Source organism: Sus scrofa, chromosome 14, assembly GCF_054392235.1.
Source record: "Sus scrofa isolate SSC_HxYL_T2T_F1_AM1 chromosome 14, Sscrofa_HxYL_maternal_Yorkshire_Landrace_v2.0, whole genome shotgun sequence".
NCBI lineage: Eukaryota > Metazoa > Chordata > Mammalia > Artiodactyla > Suidae > Sus > Sus scrofa.
Window position 1 is genome coordinate 58,295,699 of NC_139396.1, and position 14,958 is coordinate 58,310,656.

Here is a 14,958-nt window from a genome sequence, read left to right on the forward strand (position 1 = left end):
TACCTCTTGATACATCCATTAGCAGCCCCAAAGTACTTGTAGAATCCTCCAAGCCCTACTTGTAAGTTACTTCACACTTAACATTTTTTTTCTCACACTAGGTCCTCCAACTGGACCTTTGTCTCATTTACCTGACCAACTTTACTCATCCCTGAAAACCACCCCTGATCTTGGGCATTTGCCATTGATATTTTTTTCTTTTTCGGCCTCACGCATGGCATATGGAAGTTCCTGGGCCAGGGACTGAATCCGAGCCAGAGCTGTGACCTATGCCACAGCTGCAGCAACACCAGATCCTTAACCCACTGCACCAGGCTAGGGATTGAACTGGCTCTTCCACAGAGGCAACCCAGATGGTTAACCTACTGTGCCACAAAGGGAATTCCTGCAGTTGATATTTTGAGTAACAAAACTTATGCCATTTAACTCAGTTCATCATTTCATCTATTTGCCATCCTGGTCTGTCTTCCAAACTGCTAGTTAGTTCTTCCAACTGTTTGTCATCAGGAAATACAATAAGCAGGTGCATTCTGGTTCTAACCAATATATTGATAACATGGTGAGCAGGCAAAGCTACTGATGGAGCCCTGTGGTCCAGATTCACATCCATTCTCTTGACTGTTTCCAATTATTCCATCATTGCCACTGGGTTATCTTTATCCAAGCTGCAAGGAAGCCCATGGATTGGTTCAGAGATGTAGTCCACCTTGATTCCTCTTTCCCTGCAACACGTTATGAAAACCCTTCAATTGTCTTGTTAAAATCAAGTAAACAGTCTGCCATCTTCCCCAAGCCAAAAAGGAGAAATGAGGTCACCACTTCAGCAGAATGTAGAAAATCCATTTGGCCCCTACTAGTCACTGTTTCATTTTCCAGGAGCTGCTTCACCTCACACTATGGATATCTTCCATGTGTTTCTCCTCCTTTCTCTACTCTGTTCTTTGTTCTAGGAGCCTGGCCCATATGGACCACATCAGCAGCTCCCTGGCTTCCTGATGTCAGGTTGAGTTTGAGCAATGGGAGGTGCTGGAAGGAGAAAAATGAGGTCAGGTATTTATTCCCTGGTTTCCTCCTTGTCAGGGTGCTGAGGTTTGTCTGACTCCCTTTTCCAAAGCCCCTGCTTCTGTGAGATGGCAGAGTCTCCATTCACATCTCTCCTTCTGGCTTTCCTTGAGCTTGGAACCACTTCCTGTTGTTGCTAATCCTGAAGTGTTTCATTCACCCTTGTTGGTTCCCCAACTCAGTTGCACCTTTATAAGGGCTCCTGTATTAACTTCTGGTTAAGTCTCCCAATTTAGGTGGCCTCCCCGTGCACTGCTAAGAGTCTGACCTAATTCCGCCCATGTTTGTGTTATTTATTTTTCTTGTTTGGCTGCACCCAGAGCATGTGGAAGTTTACAGGCTAGGGATTGAACCCAGGCCACAGCAGTGACCCAAGCTACTTCAGTGACAATGTCAGATCCTTAACCTGCTGTGCCACAAGGGAACTCCCATCCTTTTTTAGAACCAGCTTGGAATGACACTTTCAAGATGGGGTATACTTTGTAAATGATCTTTTGAGTGATGTATGTATTCCTTTTTTTTTTTTTTTCCAAAAGTGGGCTGGTGCTCAGAGGTTTACTTAAGACCTGATTAAACTCCAGGTCAAAACTGATTCTGAGAGTTCAAGGACCTCTTTCTTCATGGATGACTCAGAACCCAGGTGGGGTGACAGCAGATGTCCATGCACACTGCACATGAATTCATTCAACAGATATTTCTAGACTGTCTCATGTCTGGCAGTATGTGAGTCAACATGCAGGCTATTGATATGCATCCGGTGTGGTCAGTACCCTAGAAGAACTCACATCCTTCGATATGTGACAATAAGGCAATATATTGTGCACATATAGAAAAATAAACAGTGTGTATTGGGAACATAGCAAAAAACTCACTAAAGAGAAGTTAGAATGGAGTGGGAAGCTTAACAGAGTTATGGGACATTTGGCCCAGGTTTTGGGGGTCAAATAGGAGTTTTGCAAGAAGTGTTCTATAAAGAGGAAATGAGATGTACAAAGGCAAATGGATATGATCTCCCAGTCCCAGCTGTTCATGTAGGGATTGACACAAGATTTAACTGAGGCCATTGAAACTGACTCCCAAAACTTGTGTAGGAGTTACCTAAACAGAGTCTATTTTCTCCTGGATGGTGTAGAGTAAATACATGAGGTCTAGAATGACTAGGTCTGTTCTACTTCCATTAAGGGAGATCTAAGAGTTAGCAGGGGTTGTCACATGGTGTCTGACATAAAGAGTTGAGGAAAACTGACCCCTTCATGCCGTTGTTTGAGCTCCTGGATGAAGCCTTACTTGAAGTCCATGTTTCTTAACTTCCCAGTTACATGAGCCAATGTATCTACCAGTTACAGCTGTTTACTGTTAAAAATTTTCACAACTAATGAGTCAGTCTGGACTCTTCCAGGGATATAACAGAGAGGTGAAGCAAACATCATTCTAGACCTAGAGAGCAAAAAGACTAAGATATGGAAATACATGGATAATCAAAGAATTTTGAAGAAATTAGAGCCGTGGATGAAAGAAAAGACATGCAGGAGAAGAAAAATTAGACCTGAGCCACATTCTGAGGGCTCTTCCGTTCCCTAGGTGCTAACTTGAAGTTTCGTCCCTAGGCAGTAAGGAGCCATAGAAGGTTTTGCACAGGGAAGTACATGAGCGGGGTTGTATTTCAGCACAAACAGACCCCTGGATGTGGAAGGTCCTCTGGTAGATGATTTGGCAGATTCTTCCTCCAACCATGTTTCTCTCCCTTCACTGAGCCACATAACTACCTTACTCACAAGAAAAAGGCTATTAAAAATGTATTTTATCGATTACCTTGGCCTATAAAACCTTACTTTAAGAAGAAACACTTTCCCTCCCCGGCCGCCGGGCTAAGCCTCCCTCCTTTCTCAGGAAGAGTTGGAGGTGACACCTGGGTATCAAAAGGAAGGGTGCCTTCTCATTTGCATGGTAAGGAGAGAGATGGGAGGCCCCCCCATGAGCACCTCTTCTGAGATGACTTTTCCCATCCAGCCGCGTAAGGTGGTTTCCTGCTCTAAATATTTAACATGATGCCTTTGGTGTGTCCTCTAGAGGATGAGAACTTACAAGCTGATGTTTATGAAGGGGGAGGGGAATGAAGACCCAGAGACACACACTCAAACAAATCCAACCAAACAATCTTAATCCCACCCCCACTTGCACAACCAGAGAAACGTTCATGATTTATGGCTCTTCCTGCCGAAGGAGAGGGGAAAAAAATGCTCTTCATTTCCCTAAGAGGGGCTGCAACTCAAAGAAGCAGCTTTACTTGGGCTCCCTTTGAAACCAGAAACCCCACTCCCTTTGCCCTGACTGCTTCTGAGTGGAGCCAGAAAGAATGCTCCCTGTACACTTTTAACCTTCCTCCCCTCCCCGAGAGAGGGCTCTGGAAGTTCTCTCAGTGGATTCACCTCCTGGAGAGAAGTGAGACCCCTACTGCAATGGGGAAGGGGTGATGGTTGGGTATCTGCTTTGGGGGCTCTAGAAGGGATGTGTTGGGGGGGATCTGGAAGGGGGGTGTGTGTGTGTGTTTGTGTGTGTGTGCGTGTGTGCGCTCTTGCATGCATGAATCTCAAGGTCAAATATCAATTTTGGAAGACCTACTGTTGTGCTGGACTTGTGGCTTATCACAACCCCTCTTTTCAGGCACATTTTCTGGGTACGGGGGGAGAGACACTGAAGTCACTGACTTGTATGAGAAGCAAGTGGAGACCTTGGACAGGGTCTGAGCTGAATAGAGAGTCTTCTGGAGAAGAGATGGGCTGAAGCCTTGGGAGGCTGATTTATGGCACTGAGACAGGGAGAGTGATGGGTTTCTAGAGGGGACAGTCTTGAGGAATGAGGAGTTGTTAGCAGAAGTAATATTCAAAATACTTAACAAGCAGTGTGGTACAGACACAGACCAATCAGAATATATGTCTGCTGTCAACAATCAGCACAATTCCACCTGTCCTTATTGACTATGACCAGCACTGAGTGTTGGAAAATGTCTATTTTTCTAAAAGGACAACAGGACTATTCGAACTCAAATGAATCTAAAATGTCATATTGGCATACTGCAAAAAATAATAGTAATTCATGAACAGCTAGATGAGAAAACTTGATACCACAGAAGAAGTCCCCAAAGTGATTCCAGATGAAAAAAAGCAAAAGCTCAACAAGATTGTTAATAGGGCTTTTTGCCTGTTTGTTATGGTTGTTGTTGCTCTTATTTGTTTGTTTGGGTCAGATGAGTTTGGAGAGAGCCTTAGGTTCAACAAAGTCCAAACTTTTTTTTTATACCCACCTCCTCCACCTGCAGCACTTCTCAGAGGCTTTGAAGAATATTTCTAAGGAAATGGGTGGTTAGAGCTTTTGACATTGCTCATATCCTTTTCTTGAGGAGCATCTTCTAAGAGTAGAGATCCTTGTACCACATCTTAGGAAACAGGGCACTAAAGATCACTGTTGTTTTTCTAGAAAGTACTGAGCTTTCTTAGGATCTGGTGAGTTCATAGACAGCAGAGGTAATAAGCTGGGAGTAGGCAGGACCACTGGGCTTTCTACAGGGGTTTAAACTGAGGGTTGGGAAAGCAATTATATTCCAAAATTCATTCCATCTCTGGCACTCTACAGACTCCACTGCACACACAAGGAAAGCTAAACCTTAGCAGCTCATGACTTTTGCCTTTTTAATTGACAAAAAGAATTCATTTTCCTTCTCAACATGCACTGGTCTTCTCTATTAGGTACTACTCATGGCTATTGATATTATTATTGGTAGCAGTTAATATTCATAAAGTGCTTACCACATGTTGTGCACCATGCCAAAAGTATACTACTTTACGTCATGTAATCCTTTCAATCCTTTCAGCAAAGTGGCACAGCAAGTTACTGTAATCTTCATTTTACACCCAAGGTTCAGAGAGGTCATGACACTTGATCAATGTTGAATAGTTCATAAGTAGAAGAGCTGAGAAAAAAATCCACCTCTGACTCTAGAACCTAAGGTTGGCTGTGGAATGAATCCTGGAATCAGGATTAGTATCTGGAACCGGAAAAAAAAAAAAAAAAAAAAAAAAAAACTGACATAACTATGACTCTGCATTAACTTGCTGTGTGACCTTGAGCAAATTACTTAAATTCTCTGTACCTCACTTTTCTTTGCCAAAAGAAGAACTGACCAAGATACCTCTAATGCTCTTGGATTGGGTTATAAACTGGTATAAGGGACATATATTTATTAATTTAGTCATCCAATCACTATCCATCCATCCATGAATAACCACCCCTTAACATTTAATATTATTATTTATAGACATTTCTGCTGCACATGAAGCACAGCAAGTCTCAATAGACAATGAGGAGATTGATTTTTATGAGCTGGAAATTCAGGCCAACTGCTGATCCTACACAAAACTCACTGTGTGACAAGTCACTTTTTAGAGCTTCAGTTTCCCCATCTACAAAATAAGGGGTTAAATTTACATGCTTTCTGACTCTGACTTACTCTAAAACAGTGTTTCTCAAAGTGGGTGCTATGGAACATCCACATCAGAATCATCTGAGATTTTTATTAAATAAATATTTCACCCAAGATGTATTTAATTTGAATATCTGCGGTGGGAATTTGCATTTTTAACAAGCTCTCTAGTTAATTCCTACATTCGTACTATGAAAGAATTATTCTAAATTGGTAATTTAAAGACAACCCCTCTCCGTCTTTTTTGGCCATGACTGTGGCATGCAGATGTTCCTGTCAAGGGATGGAACCTGAGCCACAGCAATGGAATTGCTAGCTCCTTTAACTGCTAGGCCACTGGGGAACTCCAAAGACAAAATTTCTTAAAGCCCTTTTGTCTAAAAATAATTGTTTTGCTTTACAGGGGAGTCCTTAGTAAAAGAATTGGAGGAGTTCCCGTCATGGCTCAGTGGTTAACGAACCTGACTAGTATCCATGAGGACGCAGGTTTAATCCCTGGCCTCGCTCAGTGTGTTAATGATCCCCCATTGCTGTGAGATGTGGTGTAGGTCAGTGGCTACAGCTCTGATTCAATCCCTAGCCTGGGAACCTCCATATACTGTAGGTGAGGCCCTAAAAAAAAAAAAAAGAATTGGAAAAGATTACTCTAAATCCTTGCTGGAGATTTGCAATGTGCATTTGCATATTAAAGGTTCTAAAAGTGCTATAGTAGAAGAAAAATTTAACAGAGTCTTTTCCAAGTACATTTTGTATTTGGTGATGGAAAATCTGCAAGGAACTCCCCACTGCTGGCTGCCTATGAAGCATGCTTAAAAATTAGTGTTCTGCAGAGCACTTTTTGAGAAAAAAAATAAATCTAGTTGATTGATATAAAAATGCATAAGAGTCAGAGCTCAATAAATAGTAATTGGTTGGTTGCCCAATCGTGGAGATGAAAAATAAATGGATTCTAGCTGGGAAGGGGTGTTAGGGAGTTAATGGGAACCCACACACCTTGGCTGGAAGCTCTCCTACGGAGCACTTAGGAACTCCCCAAAATAGCACACTTAATCCTTTACGCCTAACTGAGGCCAGAGGAAGGCAACAGCCAGGGTGATTCAGCCCTTTGCTCCCTGTTGAAACTGTTGACTTTGCCATCTAACCTCTTTGATATGCTGAAGTCAGGACTTTGCTCATCTCTGAGGTACCCAGGTTGAAAGAGCTCAGATTAGCTCCATGACTCAGGGGTTTACCCTGCCATTACTTGTGCTATCCCAGACCAGAACCCAGGTTGGCTCCAGCACGTGTGAAATTCTTCAGTGCTACCTAGTCCTAGCCCGCAGGGCCAGTCCTTCTCATACCCATTCTGAAGCTTGCAGCCTAGTTCCAGTATGGACATGGGCTGGTCTGAGTCATGATATGCAACCCCAGCTTCTTCCAGAAGCCTTCCTTCTTTGTTAGCCCACCATTCAAGTTCCCAGATTCAGAGCCAAAGGGGATCTGAGTCAGCCACAAGCACTTCAGGCAGCATCTTGTTCCTAAGCCCTACAACGGTCTCGGCATCTCGTGGAAAGCAGGAGACCCCAAAGCTGCCCCTTGCTATTTCTTGGCTAATTCTTGCAGAATTCATCAACTGTTGCCTTGAGCATGAATGCAAATGATGAATGATTAGGGAATTGACTCAGAAAGGACAGATCCAACCTTGTGTCATAGCAGAGATTATTTCGGGAGATGCAGGCACCAGGTTGGAAGTTTAAGACGACATTCTCAATTTTCCTTTCCAGGTCATGAATCCATGTATTCAAGTTAGAATGGAACTCTCACTGGAATGCAGGCTCAATGGAAGCAAAATCTTTTCTATTTTGTCCATCACTTTATTCCCCCATGCCTTGATTAGTGTCTGGCACAGAGTTGATGTTTAACAAGAAAATATTTGTTGAATGTATTCAACCAACATTTTTGTAGATTGAAGGTGACAGTAAACTCTTTGACATTCGCCCCATTAAGAGACTGTGTCTCCATTTCTTCTCCTGAACTTCAGATCTGCAGCTGATCAATAGAATACAGTAGCTGGGATTTATACATGGTGGCTCAGGGCTCCAAGAAACCCAGAAAAAAAAAGCAGCTAGGATTCTGGTGATCTAGCCTTGTTAGTCCTCAAATGTTACTTCCATCATATTTTATTGGTCAGTGAGTCCCTGAGGCCATTCCAGATTAAAGAGGAGGGAAAAGAGGCTTTACTTCTCAATAATGCATATAGCATGTGGCCCATTTCTCAAGGATTTGACTATCTCCCCAAAGGGAGGAGAACCAAAGCATCTGTCACCATCTTTCATCTACCACATCTACCTTTTGGGATTGTTAAAGAGGATTAAATATGGTGACTTATACAAAGCGCCTGGTGTGGTTTTGCACATAAAAAAAGACATCCCTTTCTCTGGATAGATATAGCTATTTGGCTAGCAGAGACTGGGCTGAGACTTACCACCACTGAATAGGGTGCAGTTTGCACCGCTATACACATCTGCCCTGCCTACCACACGGAACCCTCCAATAAATGTCATCTATGGTGAAAAATAGCTGATACCATCCTTGCAGTGGGCATGCCCTTTTTGGGCCAACTTGCTATCTATTTATTTTCCATTCTGGTCTCAGCATTCTGATTTCCCCTTTGGGGAACCATTCCCACCCATTCCCATACCATGTAGTCTCATGGGACAATCAATTACTGCCTGCCCTTGGCCAAGGGACCACGTGACCTAAGGTGAGCTAACTGGACATGCTCTCCCTAGAATCTGAATCTTAAGCAGAGTTACTCACAGATCAAAGACGACTGGTGTTCACTCACTCCCAAAGCAGTTTCAAGGAAGGGACTATTACCTCCTGCTCGTCACATCTCATGCCTGGCCAGTTCCCTACCATTTCTGACATCTGGCTCTTCTACTTTGCTGGCTACCTGATATTCTTCCATTAACACCATTTTTGGGTATTGTTGCTTACAACCAAAAAACTGGATAAGGATACCTATCATTGGTGCCTTGGTCCTGACCATAGCGGTTTATTTCTTTTCCCTCATACTCCCACACCCTTATCACTTATCTTTTTCCATCACCTCTTTGCAGTTAGTAAAACGTTATCATTAACATTTGGTTGGTATTTTCTCTGCTGGGTCAAAACACTGGCAAGTGGCTCAGGGTAAAGAAGCACATGTATGTAGGTGGTGGTGACAGGCAATTCAAATCAGTTCCAAGTTACAGCTGTGTGACCTTGATCAAATTCACGAACCATTCAAGTCTCCATTTATTTATCTTCAAAGTGAGAATAAATACCTGATTTGCATGTAGGAGGTCAATACATACTGGTTTCCTTCCATTTATCATGAAGGTCTCCTATTTGCCCAGCCTTCAGCTAGGTGCTGGGAGGGATATGAAAATAGAATAGGGATAAGTCCTACCTTCATGGTGTTTGTAACTGGGGAGGGTGGACAGAACCACACAAAGAGATCGACAGCCATAATGTGGCAGACGGGCTTTGTGAGCAGAATAACCCCTCGCATCCCACAGTGATATGTGCCAGCTCGCTGCAGAATGCTTCATCCTCATCACATTGCAAGGGAGATACAGTGCTTTTCCATACAATCCAGATGTGGAAAATGAGGCTTTGAGTAGGGCAGCTGGGTTGGAATGCAGATTTGTCTGCCTCTAAACCCATGCTCTTAACTGAAATACTACACCACTCTCAACTGCATCACCTTCATACTCCTCTTCATGCTCCTGTGAGATATCTCAGCCTCCTAGAATATTTCAGCTACAATGGGCTGGGTAGTCCTTGTGATAGCAAGTGATCCATCTCACGGGTCAGTTCTACATAATAGTCACCATGTGGACCACCAGTTGGGATCCTGATTGGAAAAAGATGATGCCCCTAAACTGGGAAATTCAGAAGAAAAAAAAATAAAGGGCTACTTACAGAGATATGGGAGTAGCTTAGGAGGTCACAAGGGATGGTGCAGTACCATGAGGTTAGCAAAGTGGAAAGCTGTTACTGCTTTGGGCCAGAAGAGCTGAAAGGAGGAAGAGGTTATCGAAATGCAGAGAGAGTGTGGATCTGGGGAGAGGCTGTTAATAGGAGCCATGGTCCTCGAACAAGTGACACAACCACCCACAGGAACTCTGCAGTGAGAGAGACAGGGCACCAAATACTCTGCCCTGTTCTCTCCCTCTTTCTGGTTTCTTTCCTGTGCTATCCATGGACTGAGTCTATCCAGAACCCACAGGACATCAATGCAGACCATGCAGGTCAGCCTCCCAGAGACAGGGCACAGATGGGGCCAAGAAAACACCTAGCACTCCATGCAGTCACTGTTTCTGCTGTGGGAACAGATAGAAAAGCATGGAGGGATGACGATCAAGTGTACTCTGACCCATTCAGGGAGATTCAATGAGGAAGGACATTTTCCAGGTCACCGAGCCAACAAGTAGCAAGTCCTTACTCCATTCTGGCACCCAGGTTTTATGACCACAAACTCCCTGCATGTGCCATTATACCCCATGGTTATTTCTCATCCAGGTGAGAGGGGTGCTGAGACTATGGGTGAAAGATTGGTGTCCAAGCTGGGAAAGGCAAGACCCAACCAAAGAATCTTTTATACAAGATGGCCCATATTTCAATCCATCCTTTTTATTCAACATTTATTGAGTACATACTGAGTAATGATGCCAATAGCAAGCATCTCATACCTAAGGATTTGATCCTGGTGGAGGAAACAGAGAAGTAAGCACATGCATATATTTCAAATGAATAATTCCTATGATACAAATGTAGACGGGGTATAGTAGGGGGAGTCCAAGAAGAGAGGCAGACACTTCTATACCCACAGGTCAAAAAAGCCTTTCCTGAGAAGGTAATGCTCAAGCTAAGTTTAGACACAAGAGGAGCTGTTTGGGAAGGACATTCCAGACACAGAGAGCAGCACAAACAAAGACGTGGAGGCTTGAAAGATATATTTAGGGGTGTAATAAGGGTTTGATGCAGCTGCAGTGGAAGATGCTAGACAGGACAGTGGGACAGAGAAAGAAATGAGGCTTGAAACGTAAGACAGGGTCACCTACTAGGAATGCTCTGAGTCATGCTAAGGAGCTCAGGCTTTATCCTGAGAGTGATGGGAGGTGTGACTGATGCTTGCCACGCCCTACCCTGCACCCCTGGGATCTGATGTCATCACCCCACATCTACCCTGCATCATTTTGTCTTTGCTTTCCATTTCCCTGAGTTGCAAAAGGCTTGCCCAGCCATGCACAGGCACAGCCCAGGAAAGCAGAGAACTGAACACCCTTGGAGGTGACTCTAAACAAATAGAGGATGGGATACATTTACCTGTGGAAAAATGCTCCTGCCATTGTCTTCTCCAGTGGGAAAATTCTGCAGCTTGAGGCACACACCATGCAGATCTCTGAGTTCCCCAGGCGCACGCAGGAGTAACCAGCTCTTTAACTCTCACTCTATTACCACTCCTCCCTTCTCTAGCCTACTGTTCCACTCCTTTACATTGCCTTCCTGCTAGCATCTCTCAGATAAACTACCTGTATCCAAATCTTTCTCTCCTGATCTGCTCAAATGAGGAAACAAAAGACAAGGAGACACTGGGAGGTTCCAAGGCAAGAACCAGAAATAATAATGAGCATTTGATGATGATCAGAGGCTCAGAAAGGTCATTCCTGGGGTGGCTGGTGTGGAAGACGGATTAGAGGGAGGCGGGGACATGGAGCAAGAGAGGGCAAATGAGCCAAGAGGCTATTAGGAACATCTTGAGGAAATTTAACCCAGGTCAGAGCCAGAGGAGTGGTGATGAGTAGAACAATGAATATTAACAGTGTCAAAGTTTCTGTCCCCAAAACAAAACAATGGAAAAACATTCCTCTGGTCCTGAAGTGAGCTCGGTGTCTCAGCACCCTAGAGCCACTGTAAATCTCAGACCTACAGTGAGTGCCTTTCCAAGCCTCTGACTCCAGAGGCAAGAGAGCAGTAATCCCTTTAAAAAAAAAAAAAAGTGTTTAGAAGTAGAGGGTAGAGCAGAAAGTCCTTTTTACAAGGCTCACAAAAAAATTAAATGAAGTGCACACACGCATATACGTACACCCTCAGCTATGCCCATGGGGGAGAACACAGCAATTACTATTTGCTCCAAAAATCTGGAGTGATTTGTGGGCTTCGGGGGGAGAGAGGTTATTTACAGTGTGGAGTAGGAGGAACTTATAGCTCCTGATGCTCTCCAGTAAGTGACAACCAGCCTGAGGGAATGAACTTGCTTCCACCAAACAAAGGTATCTGAAGAAAGCAAATTTCATGGACGCAAGAGAAAAGGAGATAGATAGATAGGTGGATAGATAGATTTAAAAAAAGAGAGAGAAGGAGTAGGAGAAGTGGTCACTGCTGGTTTTGTGCTGTGCTTTGAAGTCTTAGAATTGGAAGCAGGTAGGATTTCCCATCGTGGCACAGCAGAAATGAATCCGAATAGGAATCATGAGGTTGTGGGTTTGATCCCTGGCCTCACTTACTGGGTTAAGGATCCAGCATTGCTGTGGCTGTGGCATAGGCTGGCAGCTTTAGCTCCAATTAGACCCCTAGCCTGGGAACCTCCATATGCCATGAGTTCGGCCCTAAAAAGACAAAAAAACCAAAACAAACAAACAAACAAAAAGAATTGGAAGCAGGCATAAATTTACTGGTGTGAGACATAATAAATGCCTCTCTTACTATGGGGGATTTCAGCTCAAGTGGACTCCACTCGCACCCAGGAAGCTCCTCCTCCAACTCAGGTCCCTCCCACCAGACTCCTCCAACACCCCATATTTCCAGAGCAACACATTCATTGTCATACTTGGCCAGTGGGCCAGACATATTTTTGATGAAGCTATTGCCCACTTCTCACTTGCTCTGTGATGTTCTAATAGCCCCTGTAGCCACATATGTCTGGGGCCATGTTGAGGGAGGCACTGTGTAGAATGAGCCTCTGCTGCATGACTTGGAGCTATAACTCAACCTCTCTGAGTCTCAATGGCCTCATCTAGGCAATGGGAATGAAAATCAATGCTCACATGTTTTGTAAAGATTTTTTTTTTTGAGGAGTCAGAAAGCTCTGGATCTGTAATCCTATTCATTTATTTTATTTTATTTTATTTTATTATTTATTTATTTATTTACAGCTGCACCTGCAGCATATGGAAGTTCTTGGGCCAGTGGCTGAATCAGAGCTGCAGCTGTTGGCCTATGCCACAGCCACAGTAACACTGGATCTGGGCCACATCTCTGACTTACACCATAGCTTGTGGCAACACTTGATCCTTAACCCACTTAGCAAGGCCAGGGCTCAAACCCACATCCTCACAGAGATAACACTGGGTCTTTAACCTGCTGAGCCACAATAGGACCTCCAGATGTTGTAAAGATTAGGTGAACTAGCTAGCAGGTTGGACAGGGGCTGGTATGCACTAAGTGCCTAATACATGTTATAAACCTTCATACCCAAAGAAAATTTAGGGCAGCCTTACTTTTCTCCCACATACTTGCTTGTCCTAAAGCAATGGTTCCCAACCTTCTTTTTGAAGCAGATTCAACTGGGGACCTTTAAAAAAGTGCTGGTGCCCAGGACACTCCCAACTGATTCTGGTTCACTTAGGTGGAGAAAGCCTGGCCCTCGGAATTTTCTCAAGCATCCCAGTGATTCTAATGTGCAAACAAGGTCAGGAAAGGCTATGTTAAGAAGTCATCTGGGCTAGAGGTTGCCGAACTTGGCTCTCTGTTCCCCTGGGGATAGATTCTTTCTCCCCCCACCCCACCCCCCATATACTGAACCAGACTCTTTAGAGGAGGTGCCTGAGAGTCTGCATTTTTAAGATGTCCTTTGAGTCATTGTAATTTCAATGGCAATGTCCCTTCTTCTGGGAAACTTCCCCGGTGTTCCAAGTCCAGGTTGGGGCGCCCTCTCCTGTGCTTCCATTCCCCATGCATGGTCTTCAGTCAGAATTTATCATTTACTCTGGGTTGTACGCAAATGTTTGTCCATCTCTTCATATCAGTCCCATTCAACATTATTTCCTAGGTCCTTAGCCCAGTGCTCAACACATAGTAGGGCCCGCATAAGTCCTCTTGAATGAATCAGTGGATAGGACCCCTCTATCTCTCTGTGCCTCCTTCCCAAGTGGCTCCCCAACAATGCCCAACTACTCCAAATCTACTTCTGAGCATTTGCAAATACAGTGTCCTCTGAGGTCCCTCGGAGGCAATGCTCTCAGGGTTGGCTAACAATGACCATCCCAGGGTGACAGGAGATAGGAAGGAAATTAACAGTGGCAGAGAAGGTCTCAAGCCACTATAGTTCCTGCAGGCCATGGAAGCTAACCTGTCTTTGATGGGACAGCTATCCTACTATCCACCCCACCCCCTAGTTTGATAATTATACAGGGTTCTCTGGAGGGAAGAACATAGACTTGGGAGACAGAGAGCCCTGAGTTCAAATCCTATCACTCACTAGCTGTGTGATCTTGGAATAATCACCTAACTTCTCTGAGCTCCAGTCTCTACTTCTTCATTCGTGGGGATGACGATGTTCAAATGGCAGGGTTGGTTGCTATTACGACTGATGAAGGTAGTAAGGGACATTTCACAGCAGGTTCATACTCTGCTTTAGGCTCCATGCTTGAAACTGGAAATCTCTCCTGTACAGTGGGTGTTTCAATGCTCTGCATTTTACAGGAGGAAACGGAAGCCAGGAAGGTTGAGTCACTGGCCTTTTATCAGCCACTTGTAAGTGGAGCCAACCCAACACTGACTTCCGAGTATTTGCAAAGTACCCAGTCCAGACACCTGGGTGCTTAGAAAGTGCTCATAATTGCTCACCCTGCTCCTGCCCCATTGCTCCTCTACTCATCACTGACATCCCAGCAGGGAAAGAGACTTCTAAGAGGAAATCAAATTTCTCAGGTGCTGATAACTAAGAACATAGGAGTCCCTCATGCCAGGATGAAGAGTTTCTCTTCTGTCTCAGCACTTACCCTAAACACCATCACATCTGCCTCTGAGACCCTAAACCCAGCCAAGAAAGACCCAGAAGAATTTTGCTGGTCAGGTGGGGACTGGCTAATGGAGAAGGGGCTGTTTCTTCCCCTCCCTTTTTGCCCTGGTCGATTTGCATTGATCCTAGTTCAGCTGAGCGAGAGCCGTCTTTCAAAGTTTATTCTGGTGTCAATTTTTATAGTTCCCCCACAGATCAATACCATGCAAAAACATTAAGGCAAACTTTGTGAAAGCTGATCGTTCAATATAAGTTTTATGAATGGCTCCCAGCCCCTGCTCTAAGCATTTGGAAGTAAGTGGTACCTTTAATCAGATGAGTGATAGAAGCCAGTCAATAAGGGCTGCTTTCTCAGCCTTTGGAG

At 44.3% G+C, this 14,958-nt stretch overlaps 2 long non-coding RNA genes across 7 annotated transcripts in view; one reads left to right on the plus strand and one right to left on the minus strand.

Moving 5' to 3' along the window:
• Positions 1-14,958, plus strand: part of LOC106505934 (uncharacterized) — a 630,811-nt gene that overhangs the window by 585,382 nt on the left and 30,471 nt on the right. For 2 of the 6 annotated variants that reach the window (XR_014826180.1, XR_014826182.1), the window contains one exon: positions 951-1,045. The exons of 3 other annotated variants lie outside the window; for them this stretch is intronic. This is a non-coding gene — a long non-coding RNA (uncharacterized LOC106505934). Of the gene's footprint in view, positions 1-950; positions 1,051-14,958 lie in introns of all 6 variants that reach the window. One more of the 6 variants, XR_014826181.1, reaches the window with a different exon arrangement.
• LOC110256790 (uncharacterized) overlaps positions 1,577-14,958 on the minus strand; it is a 396,755-nt gene continuing 383,373 nt past the window's right edge. The window contains exon 5 of the long non-coding RNA XR_014826191.1: positions 1,577-5,107. This is a non-coding gene — a long non-coding RNA (uncharacterized LOC110256790). The remainder of the gene's footprint in view (positions 5,108-14,958) is intronic.